This window comes from Enhydra lutris, unplaced genomic scaffold (genome assembly GCF_002288905.1).
Source record: "Enhydra lutris kenyoni isolate GAN:26980312 unplaced genomic scaffold, ASM228890v2 scaffoldscaffold99, whole genome shotgun sequence".
Classification (NCBI taxonomy): Eukaryota; Metazoa; Chordata; class Mammalia; order Carnivora; family Mustelidae; genus Enhydra; species Enhydra lutris.
Genome location: NW_019154183.1, coordinates 2,121,012 through 2,145,248, shown reverse-complemented (window position 1 = coordinate 2,145,248; position 24,237 = coordinate 2,121,012).

Sequence of the window (24,237 nt, the reverse complement as noted above, 5' to 3'; positions counted from 1 at the left end):
GAGACCCTTGGTGTGTGAGACACAACCTCTTATGTCCTGTGGTGGGAAGTACTGATGTGTTTATCTTAGCCCAACTAGGAGATGGTCATTTCTTTTTAGAAAGTCTATTTTGATCACAGCAATACATGCACATAATTAAAAAGTCAACTCATATTCAAACATTGAAACCTCTGAATTTATTTTCTGCTTTTTCCTTATTGATTCATAGATTTTAGACATTATGCATTGTTCTGACTTCGAGTCGTGATGGTTGGGGATTTGAGTCATTTTTCTATTCCCTTCTATTCTCCACATAGTTATATCACAATTTTTGTTTAAATCAACATGCTGATTTTTTTCAAAAATTTAAATAAGTTAAAGCTGATCTCTGGATAGCTGAGTAATTCCCTCTGATTATGTCAAGTTAAGTCTTTCAATATCTGTTCATTTTGACCTACGAAAATGGCAATTTCATATGAGTCAAGCTAATCTTTTATGTAATTTTTGTTTTTCTTGGAATTGATAATTGACTCAGTTAAAAAAAATTGCGTGTGTTTCTTTGCCTCCTTGGTTAAGTCTTACAGTACACTTGAGCAACTCTATAAAATGCTTCTCAAAAACAGTTTCTACCTGGTCAATCCTCTCAAATAGTCAATCCTTTCAAATAGTCCAGTCCTCTGTACACATCCGTCCTGGAGCCCTCCAAAGCTCTTTGGGAATTCCATGCCTTATTTCCTGGAATGGATTCCTTATCTCCTGAATGCCACCATCTTCCTCTTTCTTGGCATAGTCTCTCATCACAGTAGAGCACGTACTGGGGTAATGTTTTATCTCGGACTGCCATAATAAAATGCCATAGACTGGGTGGCTTAAACAATAAACATTCATTTCTCATAATTCTGGAAGTTGGAAATCCAAGATCAAGGTGCTAGCAGATTTGGTTCTCGGTGAGGGCCCTCTTCTTGGTTTGTCTATGGCTGCCTTCTTACTGTGTCCTCACATAGGAGTTGGGGAGAGAGACAGAGAAAAAGCACAGGAGAGAGGGCACTCTGGTCTTACACTAATCCCACTGTGGGCACTCCATCCTCAGGATCTCATCTAAACCTAATCACCTCCCAAAGGTCTCACCTCTAAGTACTAGGACCCTGGGGAGTTAGGGCTTCAAAGCTGAATTTTGGGATGTTGGATACAAACGTCCCGATTCATAATAGGTAGCGTCTTTAAAAAGGGTAAATTTTGAGCTTTTACATGTCTGAAGAGGTCTTCACATTTAATTCACAGTTTTGCTGAGTTTAGAATTCTATATTGAAAAGTTTTTTTGTTTTTTGTTTTTTTCCCTCAGAAGTTTGAAGGCGTTGCTTAAAATCTAACTTCCAGAGTTTGGCTGTTAAAAAATCTGATGCCATTCAGATTTCTGGTTTGCATATAACCTTTTTTTTTTTTTTCCCCTCTCTCTGAAACCTTTTAAAGATCTTTTCTATGTTCCTTGGGTCCACATGAGAATGTGACTATTGGTAGCTTGGAAAAAGTGATGGGCCTCTTTAGGTCAACACAGATATCTGAAACTCTCAAGGCAGATTGTGAAGGAAGACGCAGAGAGCTGAGCACGTTAGAGGGGTCTGTTTCTCTGTCAGACCTGTCCCTCAGCAGCACCAGGGGACTAATTTAGCAAGGAGACAGGGGATAACCTCCAGGGAGCACCAATACTATTGACATGTACAGAGGGGGATGTGGGCCAGAGTTGGTGGTAGGAGATGCTGTCACAGAATTAGAGTCTCCAATAACACTAAGGAAAAAGGATACAGGAGCAGAGGCCAAGTGCAGCACCGTACTATCAGAAGCAGGTGAATCTATTTGCTTTAACAGGCAGAAAGTTCAAGAAGGTAGCCAGGGAGTCCTGAATTAAAGATCTATGGAGACAGGAAGAGAAATTGGTGTTCCCAGGGGAAAGAGAGAGCAAAGGTATTGATTTATATGCATAATATACAACATAATATACAATATATAATATATGATTATAATATACGATATATTATAAATAAATATATATAAATATATACACACATTGTAAGTACATATACAATTCATACAAACACCCACATGTGATTATCACCATTACTCACCTAATGGAGTTTTATTTATGTTGAGAAGAAATAAGAGAATTCAATTTTAGCCAGAAAGATTTCAGAACTGCAAAGATTTATTCTTCTTTATCGTTTCTTGATAAAATAGTGGGCAGTAAACAATAATAGATGCTGTTTAAGCACATAAATATGTATGTACAATATTTTATAAATTAATTCATGCGAGATTTGCTTTTTGTAGGTGAAGGCGAGGAAGTTTAGCTGGAGAACAACAAAAAGAACTTCTGTTTTATCTATGGTATTGTTATTTTATTTTACTTTTTTTTTATAAAAAAGAAAGATTGAAATATCAACAATTTAACAGTAGTCAGTTCTGGGTAAATAGGCTTAAGGATGTTTATTAAATGATTATTTTGGCTTTTCTGGTGTTTTCTGGATTTCTCAAAATTACAAGTACAGAGTGTTTAAAAGAAATGAAAGAGACCAAGGTATGAATTCTGGAAAACAAGTGATGGCTCTGTGATCGATAGGAACCATGAGGACAACCAGGAAAATCATCTGCTATGGACTGAATGGAGTCTTACCAAAATTCATGTGTTGAAACCTAATCCCGAGGGTGATGATTTCTGAATGTGGGCCCCTGGGAGGTGATTAAGTTATGCGCATGAAACTCTCCTAAGTGACATTAGTGCCCTTAAGAAAGAGACCTCAGAGAGTTCCCCTGTCCTTTCCGCCATGTGAGGACAAAGAGAAGAGGGCCATTTATGAGCAAGTGATTCTCCTTCCAAATCTGCTGGTGCCTTGTTCTTGGATTTGCCAGCCTCCATAACTGGGAGGAATAAGTCTCTGTTGTTGTAAACCCAGTTTCCGGTATTCTGTTACAGCAATCTGAAGAGACTAAGATAGCATTCCAGGAGTATTTATTTTCCACCAACTCTTTCCATGTACATGGAGCAGAAGCTGTGGAAAACAGCTCTGATGAAGACTTTTGTGCACATGAGGACAGAAGTGGTGGTGGAGGGGATAATGATATTTGTCTCCTTGGCCTTTCCAGATGGATGGAAATTTATCTCTTTTGTGTTTTACTCTTCCACATTTCACTTGACAAGCATTAAAACACACACACACACACACACATACACACATACACAACACACACACACATACACACAACTCTGTTAATGTAATTCACTTTTCTGAAATTCGTTTCTATTTTCCAGAATTTTACCAAAAGGAGCACAGTGATCCAGGTTAAGTGTACTTATGAAATGAGATTCAAAAGAAATATGAAAATGTTCTTCTTACCCCCTCAAGGACTCTTCCCTTTATAATGTGGAGTCACTGGCATTTTTCAAAGGACAGGGATGGTGCTAGGGGGTACAAATGACAGTGCAGTGTGGGAGGGATGCCAAGAGCACCTGTCAGTTCGCAGCTCTGTTTTAGGACCTTGAGCAAGTCACTTAGCCTCTGGGTTTAGTTTGCTCATATGTAAAATAGTAGATAACAATAACTTGATCCCAGAATTGTTGTGAAAAATTGTGTCAAGTGAGATCATACTTGGGCAAGTATTTTGGAAATGACAGAATTACCCAAATGACAAGTAATTTTAGCTCATCCCACCCTATTGCAACTTCCTTGGGAATCAACATTCAACCAGCAAGAGTTTCAGGGGAAGAGATCCTCTGTTTAATTTTTTTTTGCCCTTTTTGAAAGTTTAGTTTAAAGTCCTTATGGAGAGGGGCACCCGGGTGGCTCAGTGGGTTAAAGCCTCTGCCTTCAGCTCAGGTCGTGATCCCGGGGTCCTGGGATCGAGCCCCGCGTCGGGCTCTCTGCTCTGCAGGGAGCCTGCTTCCTCCTCTCTCTCTGCTTGTCTCTCTGCCTACTTGTGATCTCTGTCTGTCAAATAATTAAATAAAATCTTCTAAAAAAATAGAAATCCATTAAAAAAAAAAAGTCCTTATGGAGAGCCACCTGGGTGGCTGTGTCCGTTGAATATCCCACTCTTGATTTAGGCTCAGGTCATGAATCTCAGGGTGGTAAGATCAAGCTCTGTGCTCAGCATGGGGTCTGCTTGACATTTTCTCTTGCTCTCTCTCTCTCTGAAATAAATACATATTTTTTTTATAATGTTCTTATTGATGTACCCTTTCTTGTAGATTTTTCTAAGCTTCTTATGTCTCTTGCTTCCTTCTGAGTTAGGGTGGTATCTGCCTGTTTCTCTTCTATAATGTTGCTAATTAAAAGGCAGCTTATGTGGACATACTTTGAGACCATATCAATACCCTGGTCCTATCAGACCTTCACACGCTAGCTTCAGCATTTAGTGTTAGTACATTTCTGATTCCCCCATCCCTTCTCCATTCATTGGTTGGCACTCTAAGGTAAGGAAGAGCTTTCCCTTTTCCCCATTAACTTCTTCGTTCATTTATTCATTATTATCAATATGAACAAATGGGGTGTATATAATGGGTTATATATTACTATCGTTCCTTACTATGATGTTCAAATTGTCCCCACTTTGGCCAGTGAAAGTGTTTTAAGGATGGCTTTAGTCAGATATATAAAACATCACACACAAAAATGCCTGTCATACAGGAAGATATTTTTTATATGCACAGATGCCTAGAAACAAGAGTCAGAGCATGCTACACAGGTTCACATGGGGAAGCACCAGGGTCAATCAGGAGGCAGAGGAAGTGAGGGGAAAATGTGGGGCCTTTATTGTAGTTTCCATAGGATAGAATGGGTGAAGAAGGGTAGGCAGGCTTAAGATTGGCTACTTTGAATAATTTCAGCAGGTCCTGGGGCAAAGAGGCAGTCCCTAGTTGTTTAATACTTGGTCCTGTGGTAATTAGGACAGGGGAAGAATGACCTCGAGTATGGCAGCCCAATAGAGGAAGAGGTTAGGGTCTGGGCTCTGGAATGCTTGGTTTGCATGTGAAAAGACGAGTCAAGGACTATCTTTAGGGATTAACTAACCCCCCAGAGGGACAGTCCCTCCAGGGTCAGAAAGGCCCCATATGTCGAATCATCAAATAGAGAAACTAGGAAATGGGGTTACTATAGAAAGCCCCAAACTAGCTCCTATATCCTTTTAATATATTGTCATCATTCTTTGAGTTTTCCTTACTTCTTGGAGCAAGGAGTTTGACCTGGTTTATATCTAATGATTCCTTTTGTCTGGCATAGGAAATTAGAATTATTTTAACTTTCAAAAAATTTCAAAACCAAATAAATCAAGTAAAATTAAACTCATGCCTCTTAGGCACCTTAAGGATTTCTGAATTCCAGCTACTGTGGGTTGGGGGTAAGAGAGCTTGTGTTCTTTGAGGATTGTGGGTCTCAGTAAAAATCAGAGGCTGGAGAGAAGATCTGGGATGAATTATGGGAAGGTCAATTCTGTAACATCCTACTTCCTGATGGGGCCGCTTTCACCACTTTCAAGGGCAGAGCACCTCTGTGGACAAAGGGGTCTCACTGAACCAGGGCTGAATCCATTCTCCTCTTGGGTGTTTGGATAAGATCACATTTATGTCCAGAAATGAAGACCTCCCTGACAGGACTCTATTAGCAATTTCTAGCTAACTGGCCAATTAGACTAGTTAGTGGGGAGCACTCAAAACTTGTGCTAAGATCTTAACCCAAACTGACAGCAACTGGGCAAGACCTATGTTAAAACACATAATTCAAGAGATTACATTTAGAGATCTAAATGGTTTTATTAAGTGATTCAGGAATTGGGCATCATCCCATCTAGCAACCAAAGAGGTTCTGTGGAGTTATACAAAATGATAAGTGTTTTATAGGAGGGAGAATGGGGCAAGGAAGTTATTAGCAAAGGAAAGAAAAGCTTGTTTGAGGTAAGGTCAATTTCCTTTGGGGTGGGGTGGGTCTTGTCATACAGATCACCTCATCTTCCATCTTCCTGGGGGGGATGGTGGGGCCATGTGGCAGATGACCTCATTGGTGTCAAGCAGAGAATTGCTGATGGACTGGTAAGACTACGTGTCTGCGAGACATTGAAACTGCTATTTTGTTAAATATTAAACCCCTGTTTGGTGACTTGGCCTATGTGATTTCTTGTGGGCCTGTGGTTTTCTTTTTAACACCTAAGATCACATCAAATTACATAGGCACAATCAGACTCTACTATTCTCTGTGCAGAGCAAGGGACCAAGAGCATTGACATCATCTGGGAGTTTGGTAGAAATGCAGAATCTTGTGCCCACTCCCAGACCCATGGAATCAGAATGTACATTTTTTTTTTTAAATAAAGATTTTTCTTTATTTATTTGACAGAGATCACAAGTAGGCAGAGAGGCAGGCAGAGAGAGAGGAGGAAGCAGGCTCCCCACCATGCAGAGAGCCTGATGCGGGGCTTGATCCCAGGACCCTGAGATCATGACCTGAGCCGAAGGCAGAGGCTTTAACCCACGGAGACACCCAGGCACCACCAGAATCCACATCTGAACATGATCTCAGGTGATATCGAGTTACATTAAAGTTTGAGAAACCCAGTTCTAATAGACCAACCTGATGTGAAAGGGGAATGAATGTGGCTTGAGTATATACAAGGTTCTTGAGTGTTTTGTTTCTTGAAATAAATTTCTATGGAACCAAATAAAATCTTGTTCATGAAGGCATGTGGGGTTAGGATGACATATAATTACTACAGGAGAAAAATCTATCTTTTCCTGAAAATGCCTCAATGTTCTGTGAATGTAAGTGGTTCTGGAAAATACAACAGAGTATTTAGCTAGTGTGTGTGAGTTTAGTCATTAGTGTTGATATGCTGGTACAGAAATGACTTTAGGTTTCCAAGCATTTTTAGGGTTGTTGGGAAGGAAGAATTTTCTCTACTCTGCAAGGTTCTTTTAGCTGCACTAAGAATCAAATTGATATGAGACAGATTAACAGGAGAAAATCAGATTTAATAGTGAACGTACAGAGGATCAACAAAGACGTGGAAATTCTAAGGACAGTGAGGCAACATGCTTATATGAGCTGAGGAGAGGGGTGGGGTCTGAGAATACAAAGGGGAGATGGACCATTAGCAAGAAGGTGAGAGGAGATGTTCGGCAAACAAAGCTTGCCTTCCTATGTAGATAAGTTTCTTAGGTAAAGAGGAATCTCTGTTAATAGCTCTCTTCCTGGTGGTACAAGCAGGCAGTTGGGGGGGGAGGTAAAGAGCTTTTCCTGAATCTGATAGGTCTGGATTGCTTTTTATTCAAAATTATGTTCATGTCAAAGTGGCCCTTCTTGGGGCTACCTGCCCTTGGCCTCTATAGCACTGAGATTGGATTTGGGAATGGGAAAAAAGGAAGTACAAAGGAGGTTCTCAGACGAGCTTCCTGTAGCCTTGGATGTCTCTGATCTGCTGCACCAGTTTGGCCTACATGATGGCATTTTCTTTGCATGTTAGAACATATGACAGCCATTTCTGTGATTAGGGATGCAAATCTTACCTTCCATGTTTCCAAGGTGGTTTCCCTAGAAGCTTAGTCTGGCACCTTCTCCTAAAATATTGATACCTGTAAGGACCTATTTTATATTTTTATTTTAGCCAGAGGCTTCCATTGAGGTTAAACAATAACTTTATTGTTTAACCCTTAAACTGTTCCTGCTCCCCTTCCCCCAAGGGACCTACTTAAAAACAAGTCCCTGAAACCAGCTCCAGGTAACAAAGTCCAGATACAAGGGTGGGTCAGGCCAGGTGGAGACATCCGATCAGTGGGGGGTTGCATACTGTCTCCCTAGCTACCAAGGAGTATGGACCCCCACCCTTTGGGAGCCTTTTGGCGCCAATCCTAATCAAGGTGTAATAGGCTGGTTCAAATGTCTACTAGGGTAAATTGTAATTCAATTGGTCACTTAGCATCACTGTGGAGTTTCCCGTGTGTGTTACAATCTCATTGGCCACCTGTGCATGGCCAGGCCTGACCACATGGCCTTTGCCCTTAAAAGCTACTCTGTGAAACAGAGAAGGGTCACCCTCTCTTGTAAGAGGTGAGTCCCCGAACATTCGGTTAGATTCTTGATGCTTGGTGAGAAATAAAGCTTTGCTTAACCTTCGCTTTATATCAGTCTCGCTCCTTTAATCACGGACCCATTATTGGGGCATAACAGTACCCACCCTCAAGGAGGTTCCAGCAGAATCCCTGTCAAGATGCTGAGAGCTGCAGTTACTGATTGGCCAGTGTAGGTGCCATTCTGCGGGTGCCCTCAAAAAGGGCAACCAGATGGCACTCCTCCCAGGACGAGCATCAGAGTTTCACTGCTTACACCTGTCTGCCTATCCAGGTGGGGAGGGCTATTCACAGTGAAGCCAAACTGGAAAGGGAGGGGATTGTGAATGAATTGGTAATGTGAAAAAGGACTTAAACTATATACACGGAAGGGACACACTTATTCCTGTGAACTAGAGCTGGAAACCTTGCAGCATTCATGCCTGGGACACCAAAGTGCAGTAAGCATGTGAGAACCAATGATGTCTGCAAATTCTGTAGGATGACTAGGAATCCAAGGAGGAGTGGGGTGAGATGCAGAACATCTGTTGTGTGTGTGTGCGCGTGCGTGCACACTGGGGAAAGGGGAGGTTGTTCTAGTATCAGTGATAGAGAGAAATTCAGAATAAAAACTTGTAGACTTAAGAGGACCTTAGAGATCCAGTCCCCACATTTTACAAATGAGGAAACTGAGGCTCATAGATTTTTTAAAATTTAAATTCGATTAGACAAGATATAGTATATCATTAGTTTCAGATGTAGAGTTCAGTAACCCGTTAGTTGCATATAACACCTAGTGCTCATAATATCACATGCCCTCCTTAAATGCCCATTCCCCAGTTACCCCATTCCCCCACCCACATCCCCTCAGCAGCCCTCACTTTGTTTCCTATAGTTAAGAGTCTCTCATGACTTGTCTCCTTCTCTGATTTTTTCCCCAGTTTTCCCTCCCTTCCCCTATGATCCTCTGCACTGTTTCTTGTATTCCACATACAGTAAAATCATATGATAATTGTCTTTCTCTGATTGACTTACTTCACTCAGCATATATACCCTCCAGTTCCATCCACATTGTTGCAAATGGCAAGATTTGGGGGTTTTGATGGCTGCATAGTATTCTATTATATATCTATATCTATATCTATATCTATCTATATCTATATCTATCTATATATTTATGTCTATATCTATATACCACATCTTCTTTATCCATTCCTCTGTTGATGAACATCTGGGCCCTTTCCCTAGTTTGGCTATTGTGGACATTCCTCCTATAAACCCTGGGGTAGAGGTGGCACTTCAGACTGCTACATTTGAATCACTAGGGTAAATACCTAGCAGAGCAATTTCTGGGTTGTAGGGTAGTTCTATTTTTAACTTCTTGAGAAACCTCCATACTGTTTTCCAGAGTGGGTAAACCAGTCTGCATTCCCACCAACAGTGTAAGAGGATTCCCCAGAGTCCCACAGATTTTAAAGAAAATATCCACAGGGACACAGCCAGTTCCGGAGAGATCTTTTTACTCAAGGACACTGGAAACCTAGTCAAGTGACTTCTCTGTTCTTAGCTCTCCCTCTGCATATTCTCTTTTTCTTCTGGTAAAAAGAATTTGAGTAGGCAGTCTTCTTGACAAAAAGAAAAAGTACTATTCAATGCAACACAATAATCATGTTTCCAACACTCCCTTTTCCTCACAGGTGGAGTTTTAGAACCAGCTCACTCTTATGACTTCTTCAACTATTTACATTTCATTTCTCCTAGTAAGAAAACTGTGGTTTCAGATATCATGTGATGGACATTAATGATGAATTTTAGTTTTATGTCAGTTTTGGTGCCTACCAGCTGTCTTCCTCCTATTGAGTCTGATATCAAATATTGAGGCAAGCTGGACATTTCCCTTTTCTAACAAGCAATGCCTTAAGTTCAGAATCAGTCATCTAGTAGATTCGCCATAAGCTTGGCATCTTAGCAACCATATAGAGCCTGTGTTTGAGTTCTGTGTAGATGCGAACAGTCAGGAGAGGAATTTTGGTCAAAGATAAAAAGACCCCCTTTCTGAGTAAATTGATATCTTCAGGCACTGAGTTTCTGGTTCTCTAATGGAAGGATGAGGAAATATGATAAACAGAAAACACTCCAGAGCCGGGCAGGAAATTAGAGAAAATTCCACCTGTGTAGTAGTAACTTACTTTCCTTTCTTGAGAAAAGCGGTGTCCTTGGGAAAGTAGGTAGAGGAAATTTTATCAGAATCCTGTCATCCAAAGGAACAATGACTGAGTGACAGAAGGACATTGAGTCATACAACAAATGTCTATTAACACTTAGTCTGTACCAGGCATGGTCCTAATAGTGAATGAAAGAGACGAAAACTGGTTCCCTTATTGAACTTGTGTTCTAGTAGGGGAGAGAAACGGATGAAAGAGTGTCCAGAGGAGGCCTCATTGAACAAAATCAGAATTTATGGGAGTGACCCTGGGGTTATCTGGAGGAGGAATGTTCCAGCAAGCAAAGGCTCTCAGTCAGGAATGGGGGCAGCATTAGTGTGGACAGAAGAGTGGGGGAAGGGAAGGGGGAAGGACAGCCTTTCTGAAGACAGAAAGAAGGGAGGCCTTCTCCCTAGATTCTGCATCACAGTGCAGGTGTGGACGTAGAAATCAGAAACATCTGAACCTTCAGGATACTTCCGGTAGCCTCCCCAAATTTAATGGACATTTCCTTGTACCCAGGGATGACCAACCTTACTCAGGACAGTGTGTGGAAATAAAAGTAGGATGGTACAAAGGACTGAATATTTTGATCCCCCCAAATTCATTGTTAAAATCCTCAATTTTAATTGTTAAAATCCCCAATGCAGTGATATTGAGATGTGGGGCCTTTGTGAGGTCCTCACGAACGGGACCAGCACTCTCGTGAAAGAGACCCCAGAGAGCTCTTTCCCTGGTCTACTGCGTGAGGACATGGAAAGAAGACAGCATCTGTGATCCAGGAAGCCGGTTGTCCCCAGACACTGAGTCTGTCCGTGCTCCGGTCTCAAACTTCCTAGCCTCCAGGACTGTGAGAAAGAAATGTGCATGGTTTAGACCACCTGGATTACATTCCTCTTATTAGGGCAGCCCAGACAAACTAAGACAGATTGCATTCCTCAGGCCACGGAACGGCCATATTTCTGAAGGCCTGAGGTGGTGGCTGCTGACGCGGGAAACCCCTTCACTGTTCGAGCTCCCGTCAACAGACAGACGTATCTAAAATCAAATTGTCGTGGCTCTTGCTCCAGAGCTTTATGACAAATGAGGCCATCAGGCCAAGACAGTGTGTGTGCTCATCAGGCAGCCTGGCCCTTGGGGAGCCTTGTGAGTGATTAACTCTTGGAACTTTCTCGTTTGTCTTCACTGAGATCTCTTTTAACAATCAGGTCACCCAACCCGGGTACAATTTGTATGAGTCAGAAAGGCCCTGTGTCTCCCACCACCAACGAAGTACACCAGCTCTGCAAAAACATCTTCAAAATGTTTCAGGCGACAGACGTTCCATCTCACCAACCCCAAGGTTCCGGTTTGCCCCACCCTCCCCGCTGGGGGCTGCCGCCTTCCCCTTCCTGCTCTCTGCCTCCGCCTGCGGCCCTCAAAAACCCCTGCAGCGGGGGCGGGGCAGGTTTCTGCTCGCGTGTGACTTCCCCCTGCCACCCAGGAGAAAAGAAACAGGGCCTGGGAGACAGTTCGCACCATATCCACTGAATCTGTTCTCATCCGTGGACTTTCCACGAAACCTCTGCTTATTTTTCTTTCAGTTTCCCTGTCCTCAGGCAAGTACTGCTTTCATGACTGCTTTCCATTAGCCTGGGTTACTGCTCACCTTAATGGGTCTTGGTGGAACACAGAACAACACAAAGATTCCTTTCATGCTCTACTCCCCCATTCTTCCTCTGCTAGCTGCTTTCCTCTTCCCTTGGCTCTGAGTGAGAAGAAGCTAAGAGACAGGCTTGGAAGGTTCTTCTGGATTCATTCACCTGGTGATCAGAAATGGGAACTTCTGGGCGAACAGTGTAGTCTTGATGGGTCCTGAAACTATCTGAATCCCCAGGGACCCCTGCCTCTCTGGGGAGCTGTAAGAGGCCGGGTCAGATTGGAGCAAGGAGTCTGTCACCTGAGCTAAAGGGGGAACAAAAGCCAGAGGGAAGCGAGCCGGCTTCAAGTTTTGGGAGTGTACGCAGACACATCCATTGAGAGAATCTTGTCTCATCAGTCGCATCCGGGGGTTGGTCCTGGGAACTGGAGTATTTGGGCTTGAGTGTTGGCGGAAGAATATCACTGTCCCACTCCTTGATGGGATTCGACCCAGTGTGTAGGGTCGGTGATTAAAGGACCTGAGGCAGGAAAGTTGCAGACACCAGCCTGGGGACGTCAGGGTCTGGTGCTGTAGATCCGGGCTCCTTAGCTATGTGGGGAGGTGATTTGGTCCCTGGGGACATCTGGCAATATCTGGAGACATTTTTCATTGTCACATGTGGGAGGGGGTTGCCACCAGCTTTGAATAGGTAGAGATGCTCTCGAACATCCTAAAATGGGCAGGACAGTAAGTTCACCACCAGGAGAGTGCTCAGCCCCTCTAGGGACTAATTCAAGGTTGAGGGGACCCTGACTATTGCTAGCAGACATGAAAATGCTTCCTCCTGCATTTTTCCTTAACTCTCACATTACTGTCACACTCAATACTCTGATACCACATGGTGTTTTGTTTTGTTTTTCTTTTTCCCCCACTCCAAGCAATTCTGTAACACGAGCTGAGTGTCCCACAGTTTAAATCAGTTCCGACACTATCCACCCGGACACAGGGTAAGATCCCACAGGGTGAGGGCTCAGTCCCACAGGACTCTCCTGTCTGCCCACTTCAGAGACCTGTCACAGATCCAGGGGGTCCCCTATGCTGCTGACTGACCGGCTATGGGTTGGAGGTTCCCACACACCCTCCCTGGAGTTTGGTGAACTTGCTATAATGGCTCAAAGAACTCAGGGAAGCAGTTTACTGACTATTCACCTGTTTATGATGAAAGGATATGGTAAAGGATACAGATGAAAGTTCAGACAGAAGAGACGCATAGGGTAAAGTGTGTGGGAAAGGGTGAGAGCTTCCATGTCCTGGCCAGACACATTGTTCTTCCAGCTTCCAGAAGCTCTCTGAACCCTGTACTTTGGGGATTTTATGGAGGCTTCATCACATAGGCATGATTGACGATGAGCTCCATTTCCAGCCCCTCTCCCCTGTCTGGAAAATGGGAGGGGGTGTGGGGCCGAAAGTTCTAAGCTTCCAAACATGGTTTGGATTTTCTGGTGAGTAGCTCCCATCCAGGGGCCCATCAAGAGTCACCTCATTAGAACAAAAGTCACCACTACCACCCAGGGAATCACAAGGGATTTAGAAGTCCTATGTCAGGAATCAGGGTCAAAGACCAAATAGTTGAACTAAAAATGCTCTGGGTATTCTTATCACTTAGAACATTACAGGGTTTTAGGATCCCTGTGCTAGGACCCGGTGCAGGGGCGGGGGGAGCGCAAAGGCCAATATACACATATATTTTCTATTATTTCACAAGAGGGTATACAAGCCATGTCATAAATATTGCACACAAGCCTTACACCTTTAAGTCACAAGACCCTTGGCTTCGAGAATGCCTGAAAGTCAAAGACTTTCATCTCTTCTCACAACCCCGGGTTCCACCTTCAAGAGATCAAGATTTGCGGGTGACATTACTGCCCAGTACACTGTTTCTTGGTGATACCCCACCCCAGAACTGCTCAGGGTGACTGAGTTCTCAGGAAATGTAGGGGCTACAGATCATAGCTATGGTCTGGACCTCCTTTCCTGCCATCTTCCTGATACAGCAGCCTGGAGAGAACAATGCTCTGGGGGTCAAGAGCAAGTTCATTGCTTCTCTGGCCTGGACTTGTCCACCTGGAACATGAGATGGTCCCACAGGTGACCTCTAAGCTCCTGTTAACTCTGATTCTGTGACCAGTTATGGTTCCCGGAGAGCTCCAAGGCTTAATGCAAGCATTATCTTGGAGTCAGAAGGGTGGTGGGCCTCCCTCTGTTTCTTTCACTTTAAAATGGGATGACCCTGGATGATGACCATCAGTGTAGAAAGACATATTTACATTTTTTAAAAAATATAATCTTTTTTTAAAAAAAGATTTTATTTATTTCTTTGACAGACAGAAATTATAAGTAGGTAGAGAAACAGGCAGAGAGAGAGGAAGGGAAGCAGGCTCCCTGCTGAGCAGAGAGCCCAATGTGGGGCTCGATCCCAGGACCCTGGGATCATGACCTGAGCCAAAGGCAGAGGCTTTAACCCACTGAGCCACCCAGGCGCCCCTTAACTCTAAATATTTTCTTAACTTCTAACACTCAGAGGGAGGGGCATGCTTTCTCCTGGGGATCAAAGAATAGCCAGCCCCCCACAGCTGGCCACACTCTGAATCATGTTATCCCACCACCTCTCCTTCTCCACGGCCTCCCTGACTTTCCTCTCACTGCTCACTTGGGGTACGGAAAGAGTGGGGGGGGCGTCAGGACTAGGGCAGCCAGATGAAACAGGGTCTGATGAAATTGGAAATTCAAATAAAGAGTATATCATTTTTTCAGCATAAGTATGTCCCAAATCCTGTGTGGTTCAGTATAATTATATCCCCACCATTACAGAGTTATCTGCTAAGCTTGACAGCTGTTGTAGGGAGGGGATTGGAAAGGAGTGAATGGGGAAGTGAGCACTGTGCTGGGACTGTCCCCGGGCAGCGTGGAACTCTGCCAGGGGCTGCCCAGTGGTCTTTCCCTCTCTAGTAGAGGAAGTGGGAGACAGAGGACTGGCTTCCCTAAAGGCCTGCAGCTGGAAGGAAAGACAGTTCAGGTGAGCGGGGGACGCTAGGGGGTTCCCCTGGGGCCCAGTGGGGAACATCGTACATCTGGACCTCGCTCAAAGCTGGTTGCTGTGAAGAACCCAGACCTGACACCCGGGGTGCATTGAGAGAGTCCCCGCAGCTGCTGGGACCCTCTGAGCGAAGGGGTGTGCCCACAGTTTATTTTTAAATCCCCAGAATGCTGCAACTGTGACCTGACCTAATGGATGGGTGGATCACACAGCCCTCTGCTTGGAGCCCGCAGGAGCGAACATCTGCAACGTGGGCTGGCACAGGGACACCATGTTGGTAATGCCCAGTGTAAGGACCTATTTAGCCAGAGTGACTCCATCTTGGTTAAAAAGCCATTTTGTTGTTTGTGCAGTAAAACTTAAACTGACCCTGCCCCCCACACCCCCAAAGGAACTTACTTAGAAGCAAGTCTGGGAAAGCAGTAAAATATGGTCGGCTAGTTTCTAATAACAGAGCCCAGAATACAAGGACAAGTCAGGCCAGGTGGAGACATCCAATCAGTAAAAGTACACATACTGTCTCCCTAACCACCTAAAAATGTAAACCCCGCCTTTTGGGTGCCAAACTTGAGCGCCAATTCTGACCAGAATGATAGGTTAGTTCAAACAGCTACTATAGGGTAAATTGTAATTCAATTGGCCACCTGCATGGGGCCCAACATGGCTTTGCGACTTTCTATGTATGTTACAATCTCATTGGCCACCTATGTGTGGCCAGGCTTTTGCTCTATAAAAGTTAGTCTGTGAGACTGGGGGTGGTCGCTCTCTTTGGAGGTGGCCCTGGCCGGTCAGTCTGACTTCTAATGCTTGGCATAGAATAAAGCTTTGCATAACTTTCACTTTGTCTCAGTCTCATTCCCCTGGCCAATCAGCCTGACTTCTAATGCTTGACATAAAATAAAGCTTTAAATAACTTTCACCTTGTCTCAGTCTCGTTCATTTGATAACAGACCTAACACCCAGACCATTAAATTTCCATAGTACTGCCCCAGTTATTAGGAAAACCCAGCCATTCCCCCACCAGGAGGAAGGAAGAGAAGGAACTAGATATTTATTGATTAGCTAATGGCCAAGCAACATGTGTAGTTGCCGACATATATTTCATACAAGCCTTGCAACACCTCTAATGGGTGTGTATTCTAATACTCATGTTACAAACGCAGAAAGCACAGATCTGAGAGGCAAGATAGCTTGCTTCCTCTCACATCGCTGTTTGAATCTACATCTGTCTTAAATCACGGTTGAGCATTAACAAGAAGGTGCTAAGGGTTAAGGGAAAGAAGCAAGAGACTTCGGTCGAATCTGCTCTGGAAACCCGGTGAAAAGGACAGGGGAACACGGGACAGTTGGTTTTGGCCTGGCTTAAAAATGGCTCTGCCCGGGGGTGCCTGGGTGGCTCAGTGGGTTAAGCCTCTGCCTTAGGCTCAGGTCATGATCCCAGGGTCCTGGGATCGAGCCCCGCATCAGGCTCAGGTCATGATCCCAGGGTCCTGGGATCGAGCCCCACATCAGGCTCTCTGCTCAGGGGGGGAGGCTCTTCCCCCCCCCCCCCCCCCTCTGCCCACTTTTGATCTCTCTCTCTCTCCCCCTGTCAAATAAATAAAATCTTAAAAAAAAAAAAAAAAGAATGGCTCTGCCTGGAGGTTCGGAGTAGACCAGGTGTTTTCTGGGGTCTGTTCCAACCCTGTGAATTTACATCTTTGTGACAAAGAGCCTTAATTATTTTTAGAAAAGAATTTTCAATAATAAACACTTTGGATGGTCAAGCACACTTTTTTTTTTTTTCCCTCTTTGAACAGCATATCAGTCAAATTTTAAGCGGGCACACTGCCAGGAAGAAATTCATCCATATAAACTGGAAGTTGGTCCTTTGGATAGTTGGCCCTATGTTTGCCAGATCCCATGACTGCAGTTGGGTTGCCTCGATTTTGGCTGTCCTTGGATGGGAGGTCTGCCTCCTTCTCTTTGGATGTTGGTTCCAAGAGCCATTTGGCCTTAGCGCCTTGTCACCACCAAGTGTCACCACCTGCACTCCAGGAGTCTGGGGAGGTAGATGTGCGGGGGGTGCTGGGCAGCAAGCCGGCGCTCACGCCCTCTGCATCTGAGCATCCTGGGACCCATCCTTGCGCATCTGCAGCCCTATTTAAGGAGCCGGGGCACACAGACCCCTCATCGCAATGAACACAGTCCACTCAGCACCTGGGGAAGCCCTACTTTGTCTGTGTCTTAAGGGCACAGTGTCTGGAGCAGCCACAGAACAAGGAAGGAGACCGACTCCAACAGATTCTCCCACACAGGGATGGATGGAGGAAATATCACAGATCTTATTTCAGATACTAGTTCCAGAGGGTTACAGATGGCTAGGCAAAGCAGAAAGATCAACAAGAAGGCTGCATTAAAACCCATCAGAAAACGCAAATCAAGTTGCGAAAACTGACTTGCGTATGGTTTTCAGGAGTATCGTCAGGGAATATTAGAGTTTAGAGGGACTTTCAGAGTCACCTAGAGGAAGGGCATTTATTGCATAAAGTGACGCCTAAATATTGTCAATGTAACTGTGAAGTATCAAAAATGTATCCCGAGTAAGCTCTGTATTTCCTCCGGTTTTAGAGTTCTAGTAGATTTGAATGGGATCTCTCCTCAAAAACTGGTTATGTACTATAAGCAAGAATTCCCTGTTCTAGTTTTTTCTACGCATTTTATCTCTTTGCTCTTATGATGCCGTATTTTTAAAAATGATACTGGGTTTTGTAGCTTGAATCCCGCCTTTATTCTTTTCTACAGGTCTCCCCCATTAGATGGGAGAATTTTCTCTTTCCTTTCCTTGACTGCCATCTAGAGGCTGACTCGGTAACTACATGCATCGGGCTTTCTACGATTGGTAGGAGACAAAGGAGGGATGCGATGCGAGGGAAGTTAAGTCGCCAATTCATCCTTCTTGCTTTGCTTTCTAAAGAATGCTCATCCATGTCTGTGTCCTCCCACATATTTCGATTCGGAGGCTGAGACATCTAAGTGGTCCTTCTACACTCTCCTTCGGCTTCCCTCACGTTCGCGGAGGAGCGCAGCTGGTAGTTTTAAATAAGCCATCTGTGGGAAGCCCCCTGAGCGGGAACCTTATTGAATTCATGAACTGAAATAAAATAAAGCCATTCAGCTCCCGGGGAAGCAGCCTGGCCTCAGGGCCCCACGCTGTCGTAGTTGGGGTGACTTCAGCAGCTGGCCTCCCCGGGGCTCTCCCGTGGAGGACGAGGAGGCTGTCACTAGAGGATCCTGGACACTCGCAGCTGCAGGCGACCAGGGAGATGGTCTAGTAAGGGACTCTCCGCCTGGAAAACGGATTTACTGTGGCCCACATTGCCTAAAATTGCAACCCGTTGGGGGCTGATCTTTCCAAGTCCCGGGGGGGAGAAAGTAAGTTGATAAGTAAGCGTTTCTCAAGTCAAAGTTTCCTTTCGTGTAATTTTCCTAAATCGTTGTATCTACTACCCTCTCTCACTATATGGACAGCAAATGACTGTGGAGTAAGACTTTGGGGACAGATGAGCTGGGATCAGCAACTGCTCATTCCCCTCCTCCAATGACCATGTCTAAGAAAACATACAGTCGATAAGTCTAATAAGACTATAGAGTTGAGGCTTTTTCTTTCTTTCTTTCTTTCTTTCTTTCTTTCTTTCTTTCTTTCTTTCTTTCTTCTTTTTGCTGAAAATCCACTTTTAAAAAATTTCTTATGCTAACGCTAAATTTCTCAGAAATCCATGACATTCTGAGATGTTCCCACCATGATGGGAGGAGATGTGCCCAGCCTCAGAGCCCTTCCTAGAAGAGCTGGACCAGGGCTCTGCTCCCCTCACACTCCGCCCAACATTCTCCATCCTTCGTCGCCTGTGCTGTGTCTGAGACCCAAGGCCCGCTCTTCTACCTGAAAGGGCATCCACAGAAACCATTTCCTTTGGTTGGGAGATGCCGCTTCTGGAAGGCCCATGCCAAGTCGTGGGTGTTGCAGTTGCCATCCAAGCACTCAGCCCACCCCCATTCTGGGGTTAGCGGGGTAGAGGCTTCTCACACAGAGCCTGCCCCCGCCGAAGGGGTTTTGGAGCACTGGAGCTGCTTGGGCAGGTGCGTGTGGTGGACGCAGGGAACTGGGATGTCCAGGGCTCAGGTCCCGGGGAAGAGGGGGAAATGCCCACCTGCAAGAGGGGTGGTTTCTGAGCGGGAAGCCAGAGACTAGCTTGTTCCTCACTGAGGACCTCTGACCTCTGCCTTGCTGAAGGCAGTGCCCCACACTGAGTCACCAGCTTATGGACCTCAGTGGCATTTGGCCCCGTGGCTGCCTCCCTCACCCTTCCTGTGCTATCTTCACCTCTTCCAGCCCCCACCCTCCCTCGGTTCCCTGACCAGGAGAGGGTTCCCCGCTTCCTGTCCCAGTGATCTGGGCCTCTTGCCTGCCTTATCCTCACTGATCCTCACTCCCCTGGGGGCTCATCTTGTCCCTTGTCTTTAGAGGCCACCAAACATGACAACGTTCAGATGTCTTTCCGCAGCCCCAGCCTCTCTCCCGAACGGCACATGTGTACCGTGGTCCTTGAGCAACACGGTTTGAATGTGTTTGAAGGGCTCCCCTTACACGTGGATTGTTTTCCCTCAGTCCAGTGCTGGGCTATAAATGTGTTATCTCTGCCTTACGATTTTCTCTGGCTTACTTTGTTGTAAGAATACAGTTGTAGAATACACGTAACATACAAGATATGTGTTTTTTAAAAAAGATTTTATTTATTTATTTAAGAGAGAGAGAACACAGAGAGGGAGAGAGAGAAGCAAATTCCCCACTGAGCAGGGAGCCTGATGCGGGACTTGATCTCAGGGCCCTGGGATCATGACCTGAGCCGTAGGAAGATGCTCCACCCAGGTGCCCCAACATACAGCATACGTATTCATCAGCTGCTTATGTTGTCTGGAAGGTTTCTGGTCAATAGTGGGCTGTTATTCTGTTTTGGGGCAGCCAAAAGTTATATGTGAATTTTTGGCTGCCAGTGGGGATTGGTGTCCCTAACCCCCAGGCTGTTCAAGGCTCAACTGTACATCCAAATCCTAGCTGAGAGCTTCGTTTGAATGTCTCCAAATTTCCCCCAGTTCCGCTCTATCTGAGGCTTTCCCTCGGCGTAGGCACCTCTCTTTGTCCAGTTTCTTGGGCGGAAAATCCTTGACTCCTCTTTTTCTTACCTCTCACGTCAAATCCGCCAGGAAACCCTGCAGGCTCTGCCTTCACGCTGTGCTCAGAATGAGACACGACTCGCTCCCTTCCTCCCGCTCCCACAGTTACAGCGGCCCCCCCCCAGGCCTGGATCACTGCAGTGCCTTCCAGCTGACCTGCTTACTCCCCCATTTCCCCCGAGGTTTCTTTCCCAAACTGCAGCCAGAGCGATCCTTTAAAAATGCCTCAGATTGTGTTCCATGTCAGCTGAGAACACTGTGAACGGCTGCCCCGTCTTCATGTAGTGTAAAATCCAGCCACTTACCCCAGTGCACTAGTCTGGGTCCCCGGGACATGGATGCTAAGGGGGGATTATTCGACCCAAGCATTCAGTAGAAGATCTAATGAGAGAAATTGGGAAGGAGCACTGGAGGCGGTGAGAGCTGTCACACTGCGAAGCCAGGCCGACCCCAGGCGAGACCGAGATGGGAGGAAAATCAGCGGGGCAGGCCCCACGCCTCCATCTGGCCTCAGGAAAGCTGGGCGTGCCCTGGAAAAGGGCCTCGTCCTAGCTCTCTTGTACCCCATCCATCACTAGCTGGGGGCAGCCTTGGGAGGAGAGGCCCTGGGACCCCATGGCCTGGGTTTCCCACCAAGCAGCTTGGCCTTACTCACTGGCCGCTCCCATAGCAGAGTTGGTGAGGTTGCCACGGATGGCTTACAAGGCCCCGAGACCCGGTCCCATCTCTCTGACTCTCAGTCCTAAGTCATAGCCCCTCCCTGTCCAGGCCTCTTCCTCTCACATTAAGAAGTGTGATGGGCCCCCACTCCAGACATTTCCTCTGCTTTGATTGCTTTCCTCTGCATGTTTGTTTGGCGTGTCTCCCTCCCTCCCTCCCTCAGGTCTTCCCAAGTCTGCCTTCTCAGTGAGGCCTTCCCTGACCCCGTGTTTAATATTTCAGTCTGCGTCTCCCCCACCTGCATTCTTAATGCCACTTGACCTGTGTTTCCTGCTCCTGTTGCAGCTATGCAATTTTAATGATTATTATTTAATTATTGATAGAATTATTTCTATAATGTATTGATATAATTATTTCTATAATTTATTGATACAATTATTTCTACAATTTATTGATATAATTATTGATATAATAATTTAATTATTCGATTCTTATAACATGCTGTGGGACCTGCTTGTCTATTACATTTACTTGAATGCTCTATTGTCCCTCCCCTGGAACATGAACTGTGTGCTGCATGGCATCGCAATCTTGGTTTTGTGTGTTAATATAATCCAAGGAACTAGAGCAGTGTGGGAGATACTTCATACATACTTGTTGAATGATGCATGTTGGTTTTATTTGACCCTTTTTAAATATATATATATGTGTGTACATATATATATATATTCTCTATTCATTCTGATATTCTCTATCAGTCCCCTCTCATTTCTGTTGAGGCTCAACCAGCTGGCCCTCACTGCAGAGGCGTGTTCCCCCATCTCCACCGTGTGCTTCAAGGAGGAGTGGGGGGCAGCCTCCAAGATGGCACCCAGTGGTCGCTGCCTCCTGGCATTCGTGCACTTGTAGCCCTCTCCCACTCTCAGGGTGTGGCCAATGGAATAGAGCGGAAGTGATGGTATGTCATCTCCAAGGTTCTGCAACAAAAAAATTTTGGCTTCGGCCCTCCTGCCTCCCAGATCACTTCCTCTTGGGGGAGTCAGTTGCCTTATGGTCAAGTCATTCAAGCAGCCCATGGAGACGCTCAGGAGGTGGGGAACAGAGGCCTTGCACACACACCTGTGTGAAGGAGCCACCTTGGAAGCAGCCCCCATAGCCCCAGTCGAGCCCTCAGATGACTGCAGCTCTGGCTGTCACCTGCCTCCAGAGAGACCTGAACCAGCCCTTCCTAGCTAAGCCACTCTCAGATTCCTGACCCTCAGAAGATGTGCAATATTGTAAATGTCTATGGTTTTAAACTGCTGAGTTTTGGGTCATTTGTTAGGCGGCAATAGATAATGAATACAGAGGACATTATTATCATTATTCTTCACTCAGTTTTAGAGATGATGAATCCGAAGCCCCCAGAAACTTAGCTTGCCTGAGGTCGTGCGGCTCGGAGGGGGCCGGGCAGGATTCCGCACTCCAGAGGGGCCACAAAACACTTCAAGTTCTACATCTTCTGTGTGCAGAGGTAGCGGGGGCATAGCTATGTGTGTTAATTTCATCGGGAAGAAGAGGTTCATCCTCACAAACCAGAGAGTGCGTCATTAGGTAACAGCACCTCCAGAACAGCAGAACGACAAAACCACACTCTTGGTTTGATCTGAATCCATCTCCTTTGGGTCAGAGCGCTCAGCTGTACCTCTCTTTAAAATGACCTCAGGCAGAAAGAATTCAGAAGCTGTCTGCCCCAGTGATCCCCTACCTCTACCCATTTGTCATAAAGCCAACATCGCATTTCTTTCAACTTGGACGGACTTTCCATCCAGGTTTGTTGCTGTGTTTGCTTGCGGTAACCAAGGATTTAAAGTCTCAGTGATGCAATCTTTCCTGTTGCCACTCTCATTTTTAAAAACGCCCGTGTATGGCAAAGCAATTAAGTCATTTGGTTTCAGCTTCTGATTTTGCTTCTCTGCCCCCAATGTCTTTGAGGCATTTGTTCAGTGGAGTTAAAAAGAAGGCTCACCTCAATCACCTTGTTAATAACAGCGCCATGAACTTCCCTTTGTGGGGCTTTATCTGTATGCTGGGAGTCAAGGTAACCTTTCATCGAAGGAGCCTGAGTGCAATTTCCCTCCTGCCTCCCCAGCAGTCTGGGCTCAGCTGGAGGCCACTGTACCATGGCAACTTCCATTTCAATGACATTATTTCTAATAAGTGACAGCCCAAGGGTTTATGGGGTGTTTCTGGCTTGGCGCAGGGTAAGCAGCAGGAGCTGGGGGCAGGGCTATTTCCTGTCTCCTCTACCCAGTGGTTTCTGCTTCACCATCAAAGATCACAAGAGTATTTGATGTCGGTTCTTGGAACGGCAGTTGGTTAATTAAAATCACTGAGTGTTTGAACAAATTGAAGGCCCTTCATTGGCAGGTCGGTGGTGTCAGAGAGGCGGAAAGCAGCCCCCAGAGGCGCGCAGACACAGGAAGTTTGGGGGAATGGAGGAAACAGACAGCCATCGTTCATCTTTTCCTTCTAGTCAAACCTCCCGACTTCCCCAAGAACACATCCCTCCACCTGAAGGACCGACTGTGGAAATGAGATCACCGGTTTGATCTCAGCTCTGTTTCCCCACCACAAGGCAGCCTGGTGGAGAGGGGGATGGAGGAAAGCAAGCGTTCTGAACCATCTTTGAAAGAGGCAATTATTATCACTACTCAAGACACTTCAAGGTTATCCCCAGGTAGATGTGTTCATGCCATTTGAGATTGAGGAACATGGTCATCAAATCAAATTTTGTCTCTTTGAAAGACTTGCATTCTGGAGCTCTGGCACTCTCTAACAGACTGCAGGCTGTCAGGTGTAGAATGAGCCAGGAGGAAGGAGCCAGTGCTCTGGGCACCTGTTAGGTCATGGGCAGGTAATGGAGTCTGCTCTCTGCTTGTCTGTGTCACTCCATTCAAAGGCCTTTATTAAGTGTCTAAGGGACTCAGAATAGCTCTCCAAGATGCCAGGTGTAGGGGATACTGGAAGTGTTGAGAAAGATGTTTGAGATGTCTTCACATCAAGGCGATGAGCTTACCACTTCTCTTCTGTTGCTAGAGCACAGAACAGGCCTATCAAGGGCTCCGTGGACACAAGTTTTATGACATTCATAAATGAGAAAATCGTAGCCTTCTGTTGAGTGCTCTGTGTCTCATTAGGATGATAGTCAGAACATTCCTTACTAGAATGGGCCTATGAACATGGTCTGGGCCTTCATGGAAGTCATCTCAACACATTTCCTGCAATTTGCAAGATGTCTGTATAGACTAGTTACTGAATTTTCTGTATGCCTGAACACCTTGGCATGCATACAAATTACTCTATTACAATCTGCTAGGAAGGCCAATTACAA